Source organism: Hyperolius riggenbachi, chromosome 2 (genome assembly GCF_040937935.1).
Source record: "Hyperolius riggenbachi isolate aHypRig1 chromosome 2, aHypRig1.pri, whole genome shotgun sequence".
NCBI classification, from domain to species: Eukaryota; Metazoa; Chordata; class Amphibia; order Anura; family Hyperoliidae; genus Hyperolius; species Hyperolius riggenbachi.
Genome location: NC_090647.1, coordinates 301,394,457 through 301,411,980, shown reverse-complemented (window position 1 = coordinate 301,411,980; position 17,524 = coordinate 301,394,457). Strand labels below are relative to the sequence as shown.

At 47.2% G+C, this 17,524-nt stretch overlaps 36 non-coding genes across 36 annotated transcripts; all 36 read right to left on the bottom strand.

The window, feature by feature from the left end:
• Positions 1-54: 54 nt before the first annotated feature.
• On the bottom strand, positions 55-128 carry TRNAI-AAU (transfer RNA isoleucine (anticodon AAU)). Its single transcript has one exon. It is a non-coding gene; the product is annotated as a tRNA-Ile (tRNA).
• A 121-nt stretch (positions 129-249) lies between these two features.
• On the bottom strand, positions 250-321 carry TRNAD-GUC (transfer RNA aspartic acid (anticodon GUC)). Its single transcript has one exon. It is a non-coding gene; the product is annotated as a tRNA-Asp (tRNA).
• A 682-nt stretch (positions 322-1,003) lies between these two features.
• On the bottom strand, positions 1,004-1,077 carry TRNAI-AAU (transfer RNA isoleucine (anticodon AAU)). Its single transcript has one exon. It is a non-coding gene; the product is annotated as a tRNA-Ile (tRNA).
• A 121-nt stretch (positions 1,078-1,198) lies between these two features.
• On the bottom strand, positions 1,199-1,270 carry TRNAD-GUC (transfer RNA aspartic acid (anticodon GUC)). The gene has a single exon. It is a non-coding gene; the product is annotated as a tRNA-Asp (tRNA).
• Positions 1,271-1,952: 682 nt separating this feature from the next.
• TRNAI-AAU (transfer RNA isoleucine (anticodon AAU)) lies at positions 1,953-2,026 on the bottom strand. Its single transcript has one exon. It is a non-coding gene; the product is annotated as a tRNA-Ile (tRNA).
• Positions 2,027-2,147: 121 nt separating this feature from the next.
• On the bottom strand, positions 2,148-2,219 carry TRNAD-GUC (transfer RNA aspartic acid (anticodon GUC)). The gene has a single exon. It is a non-coding gene; the product is annotated as a tRNA-Asp (tRNA).
• A 682-nt stretch (positions 2,220-2,901) lies between these two features.
• On the bottom strand, positions 2,902-2,975 carry TRNAI-AAU (transfer RNA isoleucine (anticodon AAU)). Its single transcript has one exon. It is a non-coding gene; the product is annotated as a tRNA-Ile (tRNA).
• Positions 2,976-3,096: 121 nt separating this feature from the next.
• TRNAD-GUC (transfer RNA aspartic acid (anticodon GUC)) lies at positions 3,097-3,168 on the bottom strand. Its single transcript has one exon. It is a non-coding gene; the product is annotated as a tRNA-Asp (tRNA).
• Positions 3,169-3,850: 682 nt separating this feature from the next.
• On the bottom strand, positions 3,851-3,924 carry TRNAI-AAU (transfer RNA isoleucine (anticodon AAU)). Its single transcript has one exon. It is a non-coding gene; the product is annotated as a tRNA-Ile (tRNA).
• Positions 3,925-4,045: 121 nt separating this feature from the next.
• Positions 4,046-4,117, bottom strand: TRNAD-GUC (transfer RNA aspartic acid (anticodon GUC)). Its single transcript has one exon. It is a non-coding gene; the product is annotated as a tRNA-Asp (tRNA).
• A 682-nt stretch (positions 4,118-4,799) lies between these two features.
• Positions 4,800-4,873, bottom strand: TRNAI-AAU (transfer RNA isoleucine (anticodon AAU)). Its single transcript has one exon. It is a non-coding gene; the product is annotated as a tRNA-Ile (tRNA).
• Positions 4,874-4,994: 121 nt separating this feature from the next.
• Positions 4,995-5,066, bottom strand: TRNAD-GUC (transfer RNA aspartic acid (anticodon GUC)). The gene has a single exon. It is a non-coding gene; the product is annotated as a tRNA-Asp (tRNA).
• Positions 5,067-5,251: 185 nt separating this feature from the next.
• TRNAI-AAU (transfer RNA isoleucine (anticodon AAU)) lies at positions 5,252-5,325 on the bottom strand. The gene has a single exon. It is a non-coding gene; the product is annotated as a tRNA-Ile (tRNA).
• A 121-nt stretch (positions 5,326-5,446) lies between these two features.
• On the bottom strand, positions 5,447-5,518 carry TRNAD-GUC (transfer RNA aspartic acid (anticodon GUC)). The gene has a single exon. It is a non-coding gene; the product is annotated as a tRNA-Asp (tRNA).
• Positions 5,519-6,200: 682 nt separating this feature from the next.
• TRNAI-AAU (transfer RNA isoleucine (anticodon AAU)) lies at positions 6,201-6,274 on the bottom strand. The gene has a single exon. It is a non-coding gene; the product is annotated as a tRNA-Ile (tRNA).
• Positions 6,275-6,395: 121 nt separating this feature from the next.
• On the bottom strand, positions 6,396-6,467 carry TRNAD-GUC (transfer RNA aspartic acid (anticodon GUC)). The gene has a single exon. It is a non-coding gene; the product is annotated as a tRNA-Asp (tRNA).
• A 682-nt stretch (positions 6,468-7,149) lies between these two features.
• TRNAI-AAU (transfer RNA isoleucine (anticodon AAU)) lies at positions 7,150-7,223 on the bottom strand. Its single transcript has one exon. It is a non-coding gene; the product is annotated as a tRNA-Ile (tRNA).
• A 121-nt stretch (positions 7,224-7,344) lies between these two features.
• On the bottom strand, positions 7,345-7,416 carry TRNAD-GUC (transfer RNA aspartic acid (anticodon GUC)). Its single transcript has one exon. It is a non-coding gene; the product is annotated as a tRNA-Asp (tRNA).
• Positions 7,417-8,098: 682 nt separating this feature from the next.
• Positions 8,099-8,172, bottom strand: TRNAI-AAU (transfer RNA isoleucine (anticodon AAU)). Its single transcript has one exon. It is a non-coding gene; the product is annotated as a tRNA-Ile (tRNA).
• Positions 8,173-8,293: 121 nt separating this feature from the next.
• TRNAD-GUC (transfer RNA aspartic acid (anticodon GUC)) lies at positions 8,294-8,365 on the bottom strand. The gene has a single exon. It is a non-coding gene; the product is annotated as a tRNA-Asp (tRNA).
• A 682-nt stretch (positions 8,366-9,047) lies between these two features.
• Positions 9,048-9,121, bottom strand: TRNAI-AAU (transfer RNA isoleucine (anticodon AAU)). Its single transcript has one exon. It is a non-coding gene; the product is annotated as a tRNA-Ile (tRNA).
• A 121-nt stretch (positions 9,122-9,242) lies between these two features.
• Positions 9,243-9,314, bottom strand: TRNAD-GUC (transfer RNA aspartic acid (anticodon GUC)). The gene has a single exon. It is a non-coding gene; the product is annotated as a tRNA-Asp (tRNA).
• A 682-nt stretch (positions 9,315-9,996) lies between these two features.
• TRNAI-AAU (transfer RNA isoleucine (anticodon AAU)) lies at positions 9,997-10,070 on the bottom strand. Its single transcript has one exon. It is a non-coding gene; the product is annotated as a tRNA-Ile (tRNA).
• Positions 10,071-10,191: 121 nt separating this feature from the next.
• Positions 10,192-10,263, bottom strand: TRNAD-GUC (transfer RNA aspartic acid (anticodon GUC)). The gene has a single exon. It is a non-coding gene; the product is annotated as a tRNA-Asp (tRNA).
• A 682-nt stretch (positions 10,264-10,945) lies between these two features.
• TRNAI-AAU (transfer RNA isoleucine (anticodon AAU)) lies at positions 10,946-11,019 on the bottom strand. The gene has a single exon. It is a non-coding gene; the product is annotated as a tRNA-Ile (tRNA).
• A 121-nt stretch (positions 11,020-11,140) lies between these two features.
• TRNAD-GUC (transfer RNA aspartic acid (anticodon GUC)) lies at positions 11,141-11,212 on the bottom strand. The gene has a single exon. It is a non-coding gene; the product is annotated as a tRNA-Asp (tRNA).
• A 681-nt stretch (positions 11,213-11,893) lies between these two features.
• TRNAI-AAU (transfer RNA isoleucine (anticodon AAU)) lies at positions 11,894-11,967 on the bottom strand. The gene has a single exon. It is a non-coding gene; the product is annotated as a tRNA-Ile (tRNA).
• A 121-nt stretch (positions 11,968-12,088) lies between these two features.
• Positions 12,089-12,160, bottom strand: TRNAD-GUC (transfer RNA aspartic acid (anticodon GUC)). The gene has a single exon. It is a non-coding gene; the product is annotated as a tRNA-Asp (tRNA).
• Positions 12,161-12,842: 682 nt separating this feature from the next.
• Positions 12,843-12,916, bottom strand: TRNAI-AAU (transfer RNA isoleucine (anticodon AAU)). The gene has a single exon. It is a non-coding gene; the product is annotated as a tRNA-Ile (tRNA).
• A 1,049-nt stretch (positions 12,917-13,965) lies between these two features.
• Positions 13,966-14,037, bottom strand: TRNAD-GUC (transfer RNA aspartic acid (anticodon GUC)). Its single transcript has one exon. It is a non-coding gene; the product is annotated as a tRNA-Asp (tRNA).
• Positions 14,038-14,719: 682 nt separating this feature from the next.
• TRNAI-AAU (transfer RNA isoleucine (anticodon AAU)) lies at positions 14,720-14,793 on the bottom strand. Its single transcript has one exon. It is a non-coding gene; the product is annotated as a tRNA-Ile (tRNA).
• Positions 14,794-14,914: 121 nt separating this feature from the next.
• TRNAD-GUC (transfer RNA aspartic acid (anticodon GUC)) lies at positions 14,915-14,986 on the bottom strand. Its single transcript has one exon. It is a non-coding gene; the product is annotated as a tRNA-Asp (tRNA).
• Positions 14,987-15,668: 682 nt separating this feature from the next.
• On the bottom strand, positions 15,669-15,742 carry TRNAI-AAU (transfer RNA isoleucine (anticodon AAU)). Its single transcript has one exon. It is a non-coding gene; the product is annotated as a tRNA-Ile (tRNA).
• A 121-nt stretch (positions 15,743-15,863) lies between these two features.
• TRNAD-GUC (transfer RNA aspartic acid (anticodon GUC)) lies at positions 15,864-15,935 on the bottom strand. Its single transcript has one exon. It is a non-coding gene; the product is annotated as a tRNA-Asp (tRNA).
• Positions 15,936-16,617: 682 nt separating this feature from the next.
• Positions 16,618-16,691, bottom strand: TRNAI-AAU (transfer RNA isoleucine (anticodon AAU)). Its single transcript has one exon. It is a non-coding gene; the product is annotated as a tRNA-Ile (tRNA).
• Positions 16,692-16,812: 121 nt separating this feature from the next.
• On the bottom strand, positions 16,813-16,884 carry TRNAD-GUC (transfer RNA aspartic acid (anticodon GUC)). Its single transcript has one exon. It is a non-coding gene; the product is annotated as a tRNA-Asp (tRNA).
• Positions 16,885-17,524: the final 640 nt, after the last annotated feature.

The following is a 17,524-nucleotide window of genomic DNA, read 5'->3' as shown; positions in this document are numbered from 1 at the left end:
GACTGCTTTCACAGTGCCCAGACAGGCAGAGTGAAAAGTCTAAGCGCACACCTGTGGCCCATACGGGGATCGAACCGGCGACCTTGGCGTTATTAGCAACACGCTCTAACCAACTGAGCTAACCGGCCATGGCACTGTGAGTCTCCACCACCAGCAAGGGGGCTGGAAAATGTTAGTGAAAGGGCTGAACAAACGTTATTCCTAGGCTAGACACATGGAGATAAACAAAGTTTAAGAAGCAAAAGCTGCCTCCCCGTCGGGGAATTGAAACCCGGTCTCCCGCGTGACAGGCGGGGATACTGACCACTATACTAACGAGGATAACCCTGGGCTTTGTCCTCTCAAGAACACAGAGATGGACAAAACCAACCAACTAGCAAATTCAAAGGCTACTCTTCAAAAGCACCTCCCACAGTCTTTCCAGTTCAGGTTTCCTTTAAACTGTATCTTCAGTCACAGAAGTAGGGCAGTAGTGCTTTCCATGTAGCCAGGCTGGAATCCAGTAGCCAATTACAACTAGTAGTGATTTGTTTCCATAAATCCTGAAATGATCTTTTTGCTCACTACCTTTCCTAACGGTCACCGAGGCCACATTCTGTCCTGAATGTGGCCTCTAGGGTTTGTTTGGTTTTGCTTTTGGGTAGAGGTTATTCTGTGAAATAGATTGTGTTTCAATTTTGTGTTAGGTGAAAAAGACAAGCAACGGTATTTCCATACAGCTGAAAGGAGAGCAGCAGTATTGCTGGGAAAGAAAAAGCAGTTGGCAAAGTTGTATGCAAAGTAGGTAACTGTTTTTGCATGCCATGTAAAAGGACATTTCCAATGAGGGGGGAGTGCGATTTCATCTCCTTGAAACCATGACAACAGTCCTGGGTGTACAGAGGGCTCGCTGCCTTTAGCAGAGTCAACTGAAGGAAAGAGGGTCAGTGATCTCCAGTGCAGAAGCAACGACTGCTTTCACAGTGCCCAGACAGGCAGAGTGAAAAGTCTAAGCGCACACCTGTGGCCCGTACGGGGATCGAACCCGCGACCTTGGCGTTATTAGCACCACGCTCTAACCAACTGAGCTAACCGGCCATGGCACTGTGAGTCTCCACCACCAGCAAGGGGGCTGGAAAATGTTAGTGAAAGGGCTGAACAAACGTTATTCCTAGGCTAGACACATGGAGATAAACAAAGTTTAAGAAGCAAAAGCTGCCTCCCTGTCGGGGAATTGAACCCCGGTCTCCCGCGTGACAGGCGGGGATACTGACCACTATACTAACGAGGATAACCCTGGGCTTTGTCCTCTCAAGAACACAGAGATGGACAAAACCAACCAACTAGCAAATTCAAAGGCTACTCTTCAAAAGCACCTCCCACAGTCTTTCCAGTTCAGGTTTCCTTTAAACTGTATCTTCAGTCACAGAAGTAGGGCAGTAGTGCTTTCCATGTAGCCAGGCTGGAATCCAGTAGCCAATTACAACTAGTAGTGATTTGTTTCCATAAATCCTGAAATGATCTTTTTGCTCACTACCTTTCCTAACGGTCACCGAGGCCACATTCTGTCCTGAATGTGGCCTCTAGGGTTTGTTTGGTTTTGCTTTTGGGTAGAGGTTATTCTGTGAAATAGATTGTGTTTCAATTTTGTGTTAGGTGCAAAAGACAAGCAACGGTATTTCCATACAGCTGAAAGGAGAGCAGCAGTATTGCTGGGAAAGAAAAAGCAGTTGGCAAAGTTGTATGCAAAGTAGGTAACTGTTTTTGCATGCCATGTAAAAGGACATTTCCAATGAGGGGGGAGTGCGATTTCATCTCCTTGAAACCATGACAACAGTCCTGGGTGTACAGAGGGCTCGCTGCCTTTAGCAGAGTCAACTGATGGAAAGAGGGTCAGTGATCTCCAGTGCAGAAGCAACGACTGCTTTCACAGTGCCCAGACAGGCAGAGTGAAAAGTCTAAGCACACACCTGTGGCCCGTACGGGGATCGAACCGGCGACCTTGGCGTTATTAGCAACACGCTCTAACCAACTGAGCTAACCGGCCATGGCACTGTGAGTCTCCACCACCAGCAAGGGGGCTGGAAAATGTTAGTGAAAGGGCTGAACAAACGTTATTCCTAGGCTAGACACATGGAGATAAACAAAGTTTAAGAAGCAAAAGCTGCCTCCCCGTCGGGGAATTGAACCCCGGTCTCCCGCGTGACAGGCGGGGATACTGACCACTATACTAACGAGGATAACCCTGGGCTTTGTCCTCTCAAGAACACAGAGATGGACAAAACCAACCAACTAGCAAATTCAAAGGCTACTCTTCAAAAGCACCTCCCACAGTCTTTCCAGTTCAGGTTTCCTTTAAACTGTATCTTCAGTCACAGAAGTAGGGCAGTAGTGCTTTCCATGTAGCCAGGCTGGAATCCAGTAGCCAATTACAACTAGTAGTGATTTGTTTCCATAAATCCTGAAATGATCTTTTTGCTCACTACCTTTCCTAACGGTCACCGAGGCCACATTCTGTCCTGAATGTGGCCTCTAGGGTTTGTTTGGTTTTGCTTTTGGGTAGAGGTTATTCTGTGAAATAGATTGTGTTTCAATTTTGTGTTAGGTGCAAAAGACAAGCAACGGTATTTCCATACAGCTGAAAGGAGAGCAGCAGTATTGCTGGGAAAGAAAAAGCAGTTGGCAAAGTTGTATGCAAAGTAGGTAACTGTTTTTGCATGCCATGTAAAAGGACATTTCCAATGAGGGGGGAGTGCGATTTCATCTCCTTGAAACCATGACAACAGTCCTGGGTGTACAGAGGGCTCGCTGCCTTTAGCAGAGTCAACTGATGGAAAGAGGGTCAGTGATCTCCAGTGCAGAAGCAACGACTGCTTTCACAGTGCCCAGACAGGCAGAGTGAAAAGTCTAAGCGCACACCTGTGGCCCGTACGGGGATCGAACCCACGACCTTGGCGTTATTAGCACCACGCTCTAACCAACTGAGCTAACCGGCCATGGCACTGTGAGTCTCCACCACCAGCAAGGGGGCTGGAAAATGTTAGTGAAAGGGCTGAACAAACGTTATTCCTAGGCTAGACACATGGAGATAAACAAAGTTTAAGAAGCAAAAGCTGCCTCCCCGTCGGGGAATTGAACCCCGGTCTCCCGCGTGACAGGCGGGGATACTGACCACTATACTAACGAGGATAACCCTGGGCTTTGTCCTCTCAAGAACACAGAGATGGACAAAACCAACCAACTAGCAAATTCAAAGGCTACTCTTCAAAAGCACCTCCCACAGTCTTTCCAGTTCAGGTTTCCTTTAAACTGTATCTTCAGTCACAGAAGTAGGGCAGTAGTGCTTTCCATGTAGCCAGGCTGGAATCCAGTAGCCAATTACAACTAGTAGTGATTTGTTTCCATAAATCCTGAAATGATCTTTTTGCTCACTACCTTTCCTAACGGTCACCGAGGCCACATTCTGTCCTGAATGTGGCCTCTAGGGTTTGTTTGGTTTTGCTTTTGGGTAGAGGTTATTCTGTGAAATAGATTGTGTTTCAATTTTGTGTTAGGTGCAAAAGACAAGCAACGGTATTTCCATACAGCTGAAAGGAGAGCAGCAGTATTGCTGGGAAAGAAAAAGCAGTTGGCAAAGTTGTATGCAAAGTAGGTAACTGTTTTTGCATGCCATGTAAAAGGACATTTCCAATGAGGGGGGAGTGCGATTTCATCTCCTTGAAACCATGACAACAGTCCTGGGTGTACAGAGGGCTCGCTGCCTTTAGCAGAGTCAACTGATGGAAAGAGGGTCAGTGATCTCCAGTGCAGAAGCAACGACTGCTTTCACAGTGCCCAGACAGGCAGAGTGAAAAGTCTAAGCACACACCTGTGGCCCGTACGGGGATCGAACCGGCGACCTTGGCGTTATTAGCAACACGCTCTAACCAACTGAGCTAACCGGCCATGGCACTGTGAGTCTCCACCACCAGCAAGGGGGCTGGAAAATGTTAGTGAAAGGGCTGAACAAACGTTATTCCTAGGCTAGACACATGGAGATAAACAAAGTTTAAGAAGCAAAAGCTGCCTCCCCGTCAGGGAATTGAACCCCGGTCTCCCGCGTGACAGGCGGGGATACTGACCACTATACTAACGAGGATAACCCTGGGCTTTGTCCTCTCAAGAACACAGAGATGGACAAAACCAACCAACTAGCAAATTCAAAGGCTACTCTTCAAAAGCACCTCCCACAGTCTTTCCAGTTCAGGTTTCCTTTAAACTGTATCTTCAGTCACAGAAGTAGGGCAGTAGTGCTTTCCATGTAGCCAGGCTGGAATCCAGTAGCCAATTACAACTAGTAGTGATTTGTTTCCATAAATCCTGAAATGATCTTTTTGCTCACTACCTTTCCTAACGGTCACCGAGGCCACATTCTGTCCTGAATGTGGCCTCTAGGGTTTGTTTGGTTTTGCTTTTGGGTAGAGGTTATTCTGTGAAATAGATTGTGTTTCAATTTTGTGTTAGGTGCAAAAGACAAGCAACGGTATTTCCATACAGCTGAAAGGAGAGCAGCAGTATTGCTGGGAAAGAAAAAGCAGTTGGCAAAGTTGTATGCAAAGTAGGTAACTGTTTTTGCATGCCATGTAAAAGGACATTTCCAATGAGGGGGGAGTGCGATTTCATCTCCTTGAAACCATGACAACAGTCCTGGGTGTACAGAGGGCTCGCTGCCTTTAGCAGAGTCAACTGATGGAAAGAGGGTCAGTGATCTCCAGTGCAGAAGCAACGACTGCTTTCACAGTGCCCAGACAGGCAGAGTGAAAAGTCTAAGCGCACACCTGTGGCCCGTACGGGGATCGAACCCGCGACCTTGGCGTTATTAGCACCACGCTCTAACCAACTGAGCTAACCGGCCATGGCACTGTGAGTCTCCACCACCAGCAAGGGGGCTGGAAAATGTTAATGAAAGGGCTGAACAAACGTTATTCCTAGGCTAGACACATGGAGATAAACAAAGTTTAAGAAGCAAAAGCTGCCTCCCCGTCGGGGAATTGAACCCCGGTCTCCCGCGTGACAGGCGGGGATACTGACCACTATACTAACGAGGATAACCCTGGGCTTTGTACTCTCAAGAACACAGAGATGGACAAAACCAACCAACTAGCAAATTCAAAGGCTACTCTTCAAAAGCACCTCTACTGATGGAAAGAGGGTCAGTGATCTCCAGTGCAGAAGCAACGACTGCTTTCACAGTGCCCAGACAGGCAGAGTGAAAAGTCTAAGCGCACACCTGTGGCCCGTACGGGGATCGAACCCGCGACCTTGGCGTTATTAGCACCACGCTCTAACCAACTGAGCTAACCGGCCATGGCACTGTGAGTCTCCACCACCAGCAAGGGGGCTGGAAAATGTTAGTGAAAGGGCTGAACAAACGTTATTCCTAGGCTAGACACATGGAGATAAACAAAGTTTAAGAAGCAAAAGCTGCCTCCCCGTCGGGGAATTGATCCCCGGTCTCCCACGTGACAGGCGGGGATACTGACCACTATACTAACGAGGATAACCCTGGGCTTTGTCTTCTCAAGAACACAGAGATGGACAAAACCAACCAACTAGCAAATTCAAAGGCTACTCTTCAAAAGCACCTCCCACAGTCTTTCCAGTTCAGGTTTCCTTTAAACTGTATCTTCAGTCACAGAAGTAGGGCAGTAGTGCTTTCCATGTAGCCAGGCTGGAATCCAGTAGCCAATTACAACTAGTAGTGATTTGTTTCCATAAATCCTGAAATGATCTTTTTGCTCACTACCTTTCCTAACGGTCACCGAGGCCACATTCTGTCCTGAATGTGGCCTCTAGGGTTTGTTTGGTTTTGCTTTTGGGTAGAGGTTATTCTGTGAAATAGATTGTGTTTCAATTTTGTGTTAGGTGCAAAAGACAAGCAACGGTATTTCCATACAGCTGAAAGGAGAGCAGCAGTATTGCTGGGAAAGAAAAAGCAGTTGGCAAAGTTGTATGCAAAGTAGGTAACTGTTTTTGCATGCCATGTAAAAGGACATTTCCAATGAGGGGGGAGTGCGATTTCATCTCCTTGAAACCATGACAACAGTCCTGGGTGTACAGAGGGCTCGCTGCCTTTAGCAGAGTCAACTGATGGAAAGAGGGTCAGTGATCTCCAGTGCAGAAGCAACGACTGCTTTCACAGTGCCCAGACAGGCAGAGTGAAAAGTCTAAGCGCACACCTGTGGCCCGTACGGGGATCGAACCCGCGACCTTGGCGTTATTAGCACCACGCTCTAACCAACTGAGCTAACCGGCCATGGCACTGTGAGTCTCCACCACCAGCAAGGGGGCTGGAAAATGTTAGTGAAAGGGCTGAACAAACGTTATTCCTAGGCTAGACACATGGAGATAAACAAAGTTTAAGAAGCAAAAGCTGCCTCCCCGTCGGGGAATTGAACCCCGGTCTCCCACGTGACAGGCGGGGATACTGACCACTATACTAACGAGGATAACCCTGGGCTTTGTCCTCTCAAGAACACAGAGATGGACAAAACCAACCAACTAGCAAATTCAAAGGCTACTCTTCAAAAGCACCTCCCACAGTCTTTCCAGTTCAGGTTTCCTTTAAACTGTATCTTCAGTCACAGAAGTAGGGCAGTAGTGCTTTCCATGTAGCCAGGCTGGAATCCAGTAGCCAATTACAACTAGTAGTGATTTGTTTCCATAAATCCTGAAATGATCTTTTTGCTCACTACCTTTCCTAACGGTCACCGAGGCCACATTCTGTCCTGAATGTGGCCTCTAGGGTTTGTTTGGTTTTGCTTTTGGGTAGAGGTTATTCTGTGAAATAGATTGTGTTTCAATTTTGTGTTAGGTGCAAAAGACAAGCAACGGTATTTCCATACAGCTGAAAGGAGAGCAGCAGTATTGCTGGGAAAGAAAAAGCAGTTGGCAAAGTTGTATGCAAAGTAGGTAACTGTTTTTGCATGCCATGTAAAAGGACATTTCCAATGAGGGGGGAGTGTGATTTCATCTCCTTGAAACCATGACAACCGTCCTGGGTGTACAGAGGGCTCGCTGCCTTTAGCAGAGTCAACTGATGGAAAGAGGGTCAGTGATCTCCAGTGCAGAAGCAACGACTGCTTTCACAGTGCCCAGACAGGCAGAGTGAAAAGTCTAAGCGCACACCTGTGGCCCGTACGGGGATCGAACCCGCGACCTTGGCGTTATTAGCACCATGCTCTAACCAACTGAGCTAACCGGCCATGGCACTGTGAGTCTCCACCACCAGCAAGGGGGCTGGAAAATGTTAGTGAAAGGGCTGAACAAACGTTATTCCTAGGCTAGACACATGGAGATAAACAAAGTTTAAGAAGCAAAAGCTGCCTCCCCGTCGGGGAATTGAACCCCGGTCTCCCGCGTGACAGGCGGGGATACTGACCACTATACTAACGAGGATAACCCTGGGCTTTGTCCTCTCAAGAACACAGAGATGGACAAAACCAACCAACTAGCAAATTCAAAGGCTACTCTTCAAAAGCACCTCCCACAGTCTTTCCAGTTCAGGTTTCCTTTAAACTGTATCTTCAGTCACAGAAGTAGGGCAGTAGTGCTTTCCATGTAGCCAGGCTGGAATCCAGTAGCCAATTACAACTAGTAGTGATTTGTTTCCATAAATCCTGAAATGATCTTTTTGCTCACTACCTTTCCTAACGGTCACCGAGGCCACATTCTGTCCTGAATGTGGCCTCTAGGGTTTGTTTGGTTTTGCTTTTGGGTAGAGGTTATTCTGTGAAATAGATTGTGTTTCAATTTTGTGTTAGGTGCAAAAGACAAGCAACGGTATTTCCATACAGCTGAAAGGAGAGCAGCAGTATTGCTGGGAAAGAAAAAGCAGTTGGCAAAGTTGTATGCAAAGTAGGTAACTGTTTTTGCATGCCATGTAAAAGGACATTTCCAATGAGGGGGGAGTGCGATTTCATCTCCTTGAAACCATGACAACAGTCCTGGGTGTACAGAGGGCTCGCTGCCTTTAGCAGAGTCAACTGATGGAAAGAGGGTCAGTGATCTCCAGTGCAGAAGCAACGACTGCTTTCACAGTGCCCAGACAGGCAGAGTGAAAAGTCTAAGCGCACACCTGTGGCCCATACGGGGATCAAACCCGCGACCTTGGCATTATTAGCACCACGCTCTAAGCAACTGAGCTAACCGGCCATGGCACTGTGAGTCTCCACCACCAGCAAGGGGGCTGGAAAATGTTAGTGAAAGGGCTGAACAAACGTTATTCCTAGGCTAGACACATGGAGATAAACAAAGTTTAAGAAGCAAAAGCTGCCTCCCCGTCGGGGAATTGAACCCCGGTCTCCCGCGTGACAGGCGGGGATACTGACCACTATACTAACGAGGATAACCCTGGGCTTTGTCCTCTCAAGAACACAGAGATGGACAAAACCAACCAACTAGCAAATTCAAAGGCTACTCTTCAAAAGCACCTCCCACAGTCTTTCCAGTTCAGGTTTCCTTTAAACTGTATCTTCAGTCACAGAAGTAGGGCAGTAGTGCTTTCCATGTAGCCAGGCTGGAATCCAGTAGCCAATTACAACTAGTAGTGATTTGTTTCCATAAATCCTGAAATGATCTTTTTGCTCACTACCTTTCCTAACGGTCACCGAGGCCACATTCTGTCCTGAATGTGGCCTCTAGGGTTTGTTTGGTTTTGCTTTTGGGTAGAGGTTATTCTGTGAAATAGATTGTGTTTCAATTTTGTGTTAGGTGCAAAAGACAAGCAACGGTATTTCCATACAGCTGAAAGGAGAGCAGCAGTATTGCTGGGAAAGAAAAAGCAGTTGGCAAAGTTGTATGCAAAGTAGGTAACTGTTTTTGCATGCCATGTAAAAGGACATTTCCAATGAGGGGGGAGTGCGATTTCATCTCCTTGAAACCATGACAACAGTCCTGGGTGTACAGAGGGCTCGCTGCCTTTAGCAGAGTCAACTGATGGAAAGAGGGTCAGTGATCTCCAGTGCAGAAGCAACGACTGCTTTCACAGTGCCCAGACAGGCAGAGTGAAAAGTCTAAGCGCACACCTGTGGCCCGTACGGGGATCGAACCCGCGACCTTGGCGTTATTAGCACCACGCACTAACCAACTGAGCTAACCGGCCATGGCACTGCGAGTCTCCACCACCAGCAAGGGGGCTGGAAAATGTTAGTGAAAGGGCTGAACAAACGTTATTCCTAGGCTAGACACATGGAGATAAACAAAGTTTAAGAAGCAAAAGCTGCCTCCCCGTCGGGGAATTGAACCCCGGTCTCCCGTGTGACAGGCGGGGATACTGACCACTATACTAACGAGGATAACCCTGGGCTTTGTCCTCTCAAGAACACAGAGATGGACAAAACCAACCAACTAGCAAATTCAAAGGCTACTCTTCAAAAGCACCTCCCACAGTCTTTCCAGTTCAGGTTTCCTTTAAACTGTATCTTCAGTCACAGAAGTAGGGCAGTAGTGCTTTCCATGTAGCCAGGCTGGAATCCAGTAGCCAATTACAACTAGTAGTGATTTGTTTCCATAAATCCTGAAATGATCTTTTTGCTCACTACCTTTCCTAACGGTCACCGAGGCCACATTCTGTCCTGAATGTGGCCTCTAGGGTTTGTTTGGTTTTGCTTTTGGGTAGAGGTTATTCTGTGAAATAGATTGTGTTTCAATTTTGTGTTAGGTGCAAAAGACAAGCAACGGTATTTCCATACAGCTGAAAGGAGAGCAGCAGTATTGCTGGGAAAGAAAAAGCAGTTGGCAAAGTTGTATGCAAAGTAGGTAACTGTTTTTGCATGCCATGTAAAAGGACATTTCCAATGAGGGGGGAGTGCGATTTCATCTCCTTGAAACCATGACAACAGTCCTGGGTGTACAGAGGGCTCGCTGCCTTTAGCAGAGTCAACTGATGGAAAGAGGGTCAGTGATCTCCAGTGCAGAAGCAACGACTGCTTTCACAGTGCCCAGACAGGCAGAGTGAAAAGTCTAAGCGCACACCTGTGGCCCGTACGGGGATCGAACCCGCGACCTTGGCGTTATTAGCACCACGCTCTAACCAACTGAGCTAACCGGCCATGGCACTGTGAGTCTCCACCACCAGCAAGGGGGCTGGAAAATGTTAGTGAAAGGGCTGAACAAACGTTATTCCTAGGCTAGACACATGGAGATAAACAAAGTTTAAGAAGCAAAAGCTGCCTCCCCGTCGGGGAATTGAACCCCGGTCTCCCGCGTGACAGGCGGGGATACTGCCCACTATACTAACGAGGATAACCCTGGGCTTTGTCCTCTCAAGAACACAGAGATGGACAAAACCAACCAACTAGCAAATTCAAAGGCTACTCTTCAAAAGCACCTCCCACAGTCTTTCCAGTTCAGGTTTCCTTTAAACTGTATCTTCAGTCACAGAAGTAGGGCAGTAGTGCTTTCCATGTAGCCAGGCTGGAATCCAGTAGCCAATTACAACTAGTAGTGATTTGTTTCCATAAATCCTGAAATGATCTTTTTGCTCACTACCTTTCCTAACGGTCACCGAGGCCACATTCTGTCCTGAATGTGGCCTCTAGGGTTTGTTTGGTTTTGCTTTTGGGTAGAGGTTATTCTGTGAAATAGATTGTGTTTCAATTTTGTGTTAGGTGCAAAAGACAAGCAACGGTATTTCCATACAGCTGAAAGGAGAGCAGCAGTATTGCTGGGAAAGAAAAAGCAGTTGGCAAAGTTGTATGCAAAGTAGGTAACTGTTTTTGCATGCCATGTAAAAGGACATTTCCAATGAGGGGGGAGTGCGATTTCATCTCCTTGAAACCATGACAACAGTCCTGGGTGTACAGAGGGCTCGCTGCCTTTAGCAGAGTCAACTGATAGAAAGAGGGTCAGTGATCTCCAGTGCAGAAGCAACGACTGCTTTCACAGTGCCCAGACAGGCAGAGTGAAAAGTCTAAGCGCACACCTGTGACCCGTACGGGGATCGAACCCACGACCTTGGCGTTATTAGCACCACGCTCTAACCAACTGAGCTAACCGGCCATGGCACTGTGAGTCTCCACCACCAGCAAGGGGGCTGGAAAATGTTAGTGAAAGGGCTGAACAAACATTATTCCTAGGCTAGACACATGGAGATAAACAAAGTTTAAGAAGCAAAAGCTGCCTCCCCGTCGGGGAATTGAACCCCGGTCTCCCGCGTGACAGGCGGGGATACTGACCACTATACTAACGAGGATAACCCTGGGCTTTGTCCTCTCAAGAACACAGAGATGGACAAAACCAACCAACTAGCAAATTCAAAGGCTACTCTTCAAAAGCACCTCCCACAGTCTTTCCAGTTCAGGTTTCCTTTAAACTGTATCTTCAGTCACAGAAGTAGGGCAGTAGTGCTTTCCATGTAGCCAGGCTGGAATCCAGTAGCCAATTACAACTAGTAGTGATTTGTTTCCATAAATCCTGAAATGATCTTTTTGCTCACTACCTTTCCTAACGGTCACCGAGGCCACATTCTGTCCTGAATGTGGCCTCTAGGGTTTGTTTGGTTTTGCTTTTGGGTAGAGGTTATTCTGTGAAATAGATTGTGTTTCAATTTTGTGTTAGGTGCAAAAGACAAGCAACGGTATTTCCATACAGCTGAAAGGAGAGCAGCAGTATTGCTGGGAAAGAAAAAGCAGTTGGCAAAGTTGTATGCAAAGTAGGTAACTGTTTTTGCATGCCATGTAAAAGGACATTTCCAATGAGGGGGAGTGCGATTTCATCTCCTTGAAACCATGACAACAGTCCTGGGTGTACAGAGGGCTCGCTGCCTTTTGCAGAGTCAACTGATGGAAAGAGGGTCAGTGATCTCCAGTGCAGAAGCAACGACTGCTTTCACAGTGCCCAGACAGGCAGAGTGAAAAGTCTAAGCGCACACCTGTGGCCCGTACGGGGATCGAACCCGCGACCTTGACGTTATTAGCACCACGCTCTAACCAACTGAGCTAACCGGCCATGGCACTGTGAGTCTCCACCACCAGCAAGGGGGCTGGAAAATGTTAGTGAAAGGGCTGAACAAACGTTATTCCTAGGCTAGACACATGGAGATAAACAAAGTTTAAGAAGCAAAAGCTGCCTCCCCGTCGGGGAATTGAACCCCGGTCTCCCGCGTGACAGGCGGGGATACTGACCACTATACTAACGAGGATAACCCTGGGCTTTGCCCTCTCAAGAACACAGAGATGGACAAAACCAACCAACTAGCAAATTCAAAGGCTACTCTTCAAAAGCACCTCCCACAGTCTTTCCAGTTCAGGTTTCCTTTAAACTGTATCTTCAGTCACAGAAGTAGGGCAGTAGTGCTTTCCATGTAGCCAGGCTGGAATCCAGTAGCCAATTACAACTAGTAGTGATTTGTTTCCATAAATCCTGAAATGATCTTTTTGCTCACTACCTTTCCTAACGGTCACCGAGGCCACATTCTGTCCTGAATGTGGCCTCTAGGGTTTGTTTGGTTTTGCTTTTGGGTAGAGGTTATTCTGTGAAATAGATTGTGTTTCAATTTTGTGTTAGGTGCAAAAGACAAGCAACGGTATTTCCATACAGCTGAAAGGAGAGCAGCAGTATTGCTGGGAAAGAAAAAGCAGTTGGCAAAGTTGTATGCAAAGTAGGTAACTGTTTTTGCATGCCATGTAAAAGGACATTTCCAATGAGGGGGGAGTGCGATTTCATCTCCTTGAAACCATGACAACAGTCCTGGGTGTACAGAGGGCTCGCTGCCTTTAGCAGAGTCAACTGATGGAAAGAGGGTCAGTGATCTCCAGTGCAGAAGCAACGACTGCTTTCACAGTGCCCAGACAGGCAGAGTGAAAAGTCGAAGCGCACACCTGCGGCCCGTACGGGGATCGAACCCGCGACCTTGGCGTTATTAGCACCACGCTCTAACCAACTGAGCTAACCGGCCATGGCACTGTGAGTCTCCACCACCAGCAAGGGGGCTGGAAAATGTTAGTGAAAGGGCTGAACAAACGTTATTGCTAGGCTAGACACATGGAGATAAACAAAGTTTAAGAAGCAAAAGCTGCCTCCCCGTCGGGGAATTGAACCCCAGTCTCCCGCGTGACAGGCGGGGATACTGACCACTATACTAAAGAGGATAACCCTGGGCTTTGTCCTCTCAAGAACACAGAGATGGACAAAACCAACCAACTAGCAAATTCAAAGGCTACTCTTCAAAAGCACCTCCCACAGTCTTTCCAGTTCAGGTTTCCTTTAAACTGTATCTTCAGTCACAGAAGTAGGGCAGTAGTGCTTTCCATGTAGCCAGGCTGGAATCCAGTAGCCAATTACAACTAGTAGTGATTTGTTTCCATAAATCCTGAAATGATCTTTTTGCTCACTACCTTTCCTAACGGTCACCGAGGCCACATTCTGTCCTGAATGTGGCCTCTAGGGTTTGTTTGGTTTTGCTTTTGGGTAGAGGTTATTCTGTGAAATAGATTGTGTTTCAATTTTGTGTTAGGTGCAAAAGACAAGCAACGGTATTTCCATACAGCTGAAAGGAGAGCAGCAGTATTGCTGGGAAAGAAAAAGCAGTTGGCAAAGTTGTATGCAAAGTAGGTAACTGTTTTTGCATGCCATGTAAAAGGACATTTCCAATGAGGGGGCAGTGCGATTTCATCTCCTTGAAACCATGACAACAGTCCTGGGTGTACAGAGGGCTCGCTGCCTTTAGCAGAGTCAACTGATGGAAAGAGGGTCAGTGATCTCCAGTGCAGAAGCAACGACTGCTTTCACAGTGCCCAGACAGGCAGAGTGAAAAGTCTAAGCGGATCGAACCCGCGACCTTGGCGTTATTAGCACCACGCTCTAACCAACTGAGCTAACCGGCCATGGCACTGTGAGTCTCCACCACCAGCAAGGGGGCTGGAAAATGTTAGTGAAAGGGCTGAACAAACGTTATTCCTAGGCTAGACACATGGAGATAAACAAAGTTTAAGAAGCAAAAGCTGCCTCCCCGTCGGGGAATTGAACCCCGGTCTCCCGCATGACAGGCGGGGATACTGACCACTATACTAACGAGGATAACCCTGGGCTTTGTCCTCTCAAGAACACAGAGATGGACAAAACCAACCAACTAGCAAATTCAAAGGCTACTCTTCAAAAGCACCTCCCACAGTCTTTCCAGTTCAGGTTTCCTTTAAACTGTATCTTCAGTCACAGAAGTAGGGCAGTAGTGCTCTCCATGTAGCCAGGCTATAATCCAGTAGCCAATTACAACTAGTAGTGATTTGTTTCCATAAATCCTGAAATGATCTTTTTGCTCACTACCTTTCCTAACGGTCACCGAGGCCACATTCTGTCCTGAATGTGGCCTCTAGGGTTTGTTTGGTTTTGCTTTTGGGTAGAGGTTATTCTGTGAAATAGATTGTGTTTCAATTTTGTGTTAGGTGCAAAAGACAAGCAACGGTATTTCCATACAGCTGAAAGGAGAGCAGCAGTATTGCTGGGAAAGAAAAAGCAGTTGGCAAAGTTGTATGCAAAGTAGGTAACTGTTTTTGCATGCCATGTAAAAGGACATTTCCAATGAGGGGGGAGTGCGATTTCATCTCCTTGAAACCATCACAACAGTCCTGGGTGTACAGAGGGCTCGCTGCCTTTAGCAGAGTCAACTGATGGAAAGAGGGTCAGTGATCTCCAGTGCGGAAGCAACGACTGCTTTCACAGTGCCCAGACAGGCAGAGCGAAAAGTCTAAGCGCACACCTGTGGCCCGTACAGGGATCGAACCCGCGACCTTGGCGTTATTAGCACCATGCTCTAACCAACTGAGCTAACCGGCCATGGCACTGTGAGTCTCCACCACCAGCAAGGGGGCTGGAAAATGTTAGTGAAAGGGCTGAACAAACGTTATTCCTAGGCTAGACACATGGAGATAAACAAAGTTTAAGAAGCAAAAGCTGCCTCCCCGTCGGGGAATTGAACCCCGGTCTCCCGCGTGACAGGCGGGAATACTGACCACTATACTAACGAGGATAACCCTGGGCTTTGTCCTCTCAAGAACACAGAGATGGACAAAACCAACCAACTAGCAAATTCAAAGGCTACTCTTCAAAAGCACCTCCCACAGTCTTTCCAGTTCAGGTTTCCTTTAAACTGTATCTTCAGTCACAGAAGTAGGGCAGTAGTGCTTTCCATGTAGCCAGGCTGGAATCCAGTAGCCAATTACAACTAGTAGTGATTTGTTTCCATAAATCCTGAAATGATCTTTTTGCTCACTACCTTTCCTAACGGTCACCGAGGCCACATTCTGTCCTGAATGTGGCCTCTAGGGTTTGTTTGGTTTTGCTTTTGGGTAGAGGTTATTCTGTGAAATAGATTGTGTTTCAATTTTGTGTTAGGTGCAAAAGACAAGCAACGGTATTTCCATACAGCTGAAAGGAGAGCAGCAGTATTGCTGGGAAAGAAAAAGCAGTTGGCAAAGTTGTATGCAAAGTAGGTAACTGTTTTTGCATGCCATGTAAAAGGACATTTCCAATGAGGGGGGAGTGCGATTTCATCTCCTTGAAACCATGACAACAGTCCTGGGTGTACAGAGGGCTCGCTGCCTTTAGCAGAGTCAACTGATGGAAAGAGGGTCAGTGATCTCCAGTGCAGAAGCAACGACTGCTTTCACAGTGCCCAGACAGGCAGAGTGAAAAGTCTAAGCGCACACCTGTGGCCCATACGGGGATCGAACCCACGACCTTGGCGTTATTAGCACCACGCTCTAACCAACTGAGCTAACCGGCCATGGCACTGTGAGTCTCCACCACCAGCAAGGGGGCTGGAAAATGTTAGTGAAAGGGCTGAACAAACGTTATTCCTAGGCTAGACACATGGAGATAAACAAAGTTTAAGAAGCAAAAGCTGCCTCCCCGTCGGGGAATTGAACCCCGGTCTCCCGCGTGACAGGCGGGGATACTGACCACTATACTAACGAGGATAACCCTGGGCTTTGTCCTCTCAAGAACACAGAGATGGACAAAACCAACCAACTAGCAAATTCAAAGGCTACTCTTCAAAAGCACCTCCCACAGTCTTTCCAGTTCAGGTTTCCTTTAAACTGTATCTTCAGTCACAGAAGTAGGGCAGTAGTGCTCTCCATGTAGCCAGGCTATAATCCAGTAGCCAATTACAACTAGTAGTGATTTGTTTCCATAAATCCTGAAATGATCTTTTTGCTCACTACCTTTCCTAACGGTCACCGAGGCCACATTCTGTCCTGAATGTGGCCTCTAGGGTTTGTTTGGTTTTGCTTTTGGGTAGAGGTTATTCTGTGAAATAGATTGTGTTTCAATTTTGTGTTAGGTGCAAAAGACAAGCAACGGTATTTCCATACAGCTGAAAGGAGAGCAGCAGTATTGCTGGGAAAGAAAAAGCAGTTGGCAAAGTTGTATGCAAAGTAGGTAACTGTTTTTGCATGCCATGTAAAAGGACATTTCCAATGAGGGGGGAGTGCGATTTCATCTCCTTGAAACCATCACAACAGTCCTGGGTGTACAGAGGGCTCGCTGCCTTTAGCAGAGTCAACTGATGGAAAGAGGGTCAGTGATCTCCAGTGCGGAAGCAACGACTGCTTTCACAGTGCCCAGACAGGCAGAGCGAAAAGTCTAAGCGCACACCTGTGGCCCGTACAGGGATCGAACCCGCGACCTTGGCGTTATTAGCACCATGCTCTAACCAACTGAGCTAACCGGCCATGGCACTGTGAGTCTCCACCACCAGCAAGGGGGCTGGAAAATGTTAGTGAAAGGGCTGAACAAACGTTATTCCTAGGCTAGACACATGGAGATAAACAAAGTTTAAGAAGCAAAAGCTGCCTCCCCGTCGGGGAATTGAACCCCGGTCTCCCGCGTGACAGGCGGGAATACTGACCACTATACTAACGAGGATAACCCTGGGCTTTGTCCTCTCAAGAACACAGAGATGGACAAAACCAACCAACTAGCAAATTCAAAGGCTACTCTTCAAAAGCACCTCCCACAGTCTTTCCAGTTCAGGTTTCCTTTAAACTGTATCTTCAGTCACAGAAGTAGGGCAGTAGTGCTTTCCATGTAGCCAGGCTGGAATCCAGTAGCCAATTACAACTAGTAGTGATTTGTTTCCATAAATCCTGAAATGATCTTTTTGCTCACTACCTTTCCTAACGGTCACCGAGGCCACATTCTGTCCTGAATGTGGCCTCTAGGGTTTGTTTGGTTTTGCTTTTGGGTAGAGGTTATTCTGTGAAATAGATTGTGTTTCAATTTTGTGTTAGGTGCAAAAGACAAGCAACGGTATTTCCATACAGCTGAAAGGAGAGCAGCAGTATTGCTGGGAAAGAAAAAGCAGTTGGCAAAGTTGTATGCAAAGTAGGTAACTGTTTTTGCATGCCATGTAAAAGGACATTTCCAATGAGGGGGGAGTGCGATTTCATCTCCTTGAAACCATGACAACAGTCCTGGGTGTACAGAGGGCTCGCTGCCTTTAGCAGAGTCAACTGATGGAAAGAGGGTCAGTGATCTCCAGTGCAGAAGCAACGACTGCTTTCAC